We start from the raw sequence: 2,500 nt of genomic DNA on the forward strand, positions 1-2,500 counted from the left end.
CTCTAATGAGTCAGTTCTAATGAACCTACAATGTAAAACATAGCGTGACCAGTGTAGTCCGATTCCTGAACAAATTACTCTAATGAGTCAGTTCTAATGAACCTACAATGTAAAACATAGCGTGACCAGTGTAGTCCGATTCCTGAACAAATGACTCTAATGAGTCAGTTCTAATGAACCTACAATGTAAAACATAGCGTGACCAGTGTAGTCCGATTCCTGAACAAATGACTCTAATGAGTCAGTTCTAATGAACCTACAATGTAAAACATAGCGTGACCAGTGTAGTCCGATTCCTGAACAAATGACTCTAATGAGTCAGTTCTAATGAACCTACAATGTAAAACATAGCGTGACCAGTGTAGTCCGATTCCTAAACAAATGACTCTAATGAGTCAGTTCTATTGAACCTACAATGTAAAACATAGCGTGACCAGTGTAGTCCGATTCCTAAACAAATGACTCTAATGAGTCAGTTCTAATGAACCTACAATGTAAAACATAGCGTGACCAGTGTAGTCCGATTCTTGAACAAATGACTCTAATGAGTCAGTTCTAATGAACCTACAAGGTAAAACATAGCGTGACCAGTGTAGTCCGATTCTTGAACAAATGACTCTAATGAGTCAGTTCTAATGAACCTACAAGGTAAAACATAGCGTGACCAGTGTAGTCCGATTCTTGAACAAATGACTTTAATGAGTCAGTTCTAATGAACCTACAAGGTAAAACATAGCGTGACCAGTGTAGTCCGATTCCTAAACAAATTACTCTAATGAGTCAGTTCTAATGAACCTACAATGTAAAACATAGCGTGACCAGTGTAGTCCGATTCTTGAACAAATGACTCTAATGAGTCAGTTCTAATGAACCTACAAGGTAAAACATAGCGTGACCAGTGTAGTCCGATTCTTGAACAAATGACTCTAATGAGTCAGTTCTAATGAACCTACAAGGTAAAACATAGCGTGACCAGTGTAGTCCGATTCCTAAACAAATTACTCTAATGAGTCAGTTCTAATGAACCTACAAGGTAAAACATAGCGTGACCAGTGTAGTCCGATTCTTGAACAAATGACTCTAATGAGTCAGTTCTAATGAACCTACAAGGTAAAACATAGCGTGACCAGTGTAGTCCGATTCTTGAACAAATGACTCTAATGAGTCAGTTCTAATGAACCTACAAGGTAAAACATAGCGTGACCAGTGTAGTCCGATTCCTAAACAAATTACTCTAATGAGTCAGTTCTAATGAACCTACAATGTAAAACATAGCGTGACCAGTGTAGTCCGATTCCTGAACAAATGACTGTAATGAGTCAGTTCTAATGAACCTACAATGTAAAACATAGCGTGACCAGTGTAGTCCGATTCTTGAACAAATGACTCTAATGAGTCAGTTCTAATGAACCTACAATGTAAAACATAGCGTGACCAGTGTAGTCCGATTCCTGAACAAATGACTCTAATGAGTCAGTTCTAATGAACCTACAATGTAAAACATAGCGTGACCAGTGTAGTCCGATTCCTAAACAAATGACTCTAATGAGTCAGTTCTAATGAACCTACAATGTAAACCTACTCCTTTGGAGTCATGAGTTCGTATCCAGGGCGTGCTGAGTGACTCCAGCAAGGTCTCCTTAGCAACCAAATTGGCCCGGTTGCTAGGGAGGGTAGAGTCACATGGGGTAGCCTCCTCGTGGTCGCTATAATGTGGTTCTCGCTCTCTGTGGGGTGCGTGGTGAGTTGTGTGTGAATGCCGCGGAGAATAGCGTGAAGCCTCCACACGCACTATGTCTCCACGGTAACGCGCTCAACAAGCCACGTGACAAGATGAGCGGATTGACGGTCTCAGACACTCCAACACCCAGATTGAGGCGAGTCACTACGCCACCACAAGGACTTAGAGTGCATTGGGAATTGGGCGTTACACATTGGGGAGAAAATCGAAAGATTTTTTTTTTTTTTTAAATAATACTTCAAGACGGGCTTCCAGTTGTTTTTGCACATAAGGCCTCATCCTTGAGAATTCAGCAAGTCCCTCGTCTGTCTGTATTCAGCCGAAGCAAAACAAATAATTTGCTAACAGTTGGGCTTTCACGGACGGCTGGTGCTGTCACAGAACCCGTCATTATTCACAGAGGGAGAACAGCTACTTTCTGTCTCATACACACACGACACACCCTACGCAGTGTGCACGCTAATTAACTTACGATTAAATACTGACTATCAACAGCACAAGATATCAATTAAAACTGAACTTTCCCTCAATGCGACCCGTCTGATCCGCTGCGGCAGTGTTCTGTCATAACACAGACCAAAGACAATCGCCCGACCATGACATCATTTCCTCTTAGACCAAATAAAGGCTGTTCCCAACGTAACTATGACATCATCAGAGGGCTGATGTAATCAATGCGACACCGTTTCCTGCATTGACCCCCACTATGAGCACGGAAGGGGGGAATGAGAGGAACACATTCACAGAAGGTTGCAGCAC

General features: G+C 42.0%; 1 protein-coding gene across 1 annotated transcript in view; it reads right to left on the reverse strand.

Annotated features, from left to right (window-relative positions):
* The window catches only part of LOC127628926 (synaptic vesicle glycoprotein 2C-like), a 40,313-nt gene that overhangs the window by 34,388 nt on the left and 3,425 nt on the right, over nucleotides 1-2,500 (reverse strand). The gene's annotated exons all lie outside the window — the stretch shown is intronic.

This window comes from Xyrauchen texanus, chromosome 35 (genome assembly GCF_025860055.1).
Source record: "Xyrauchen texanus isolate HMW12.3.18 chromosome 35, RBS_HiC_50CHRs, whole genome shotgun sequence".
NCBI lineage: Eukaryota > Metazoa > Chordata > Actinopteri > Cypriniformes > Catostomidae > Xyrauchen > Xyrauchen texanus.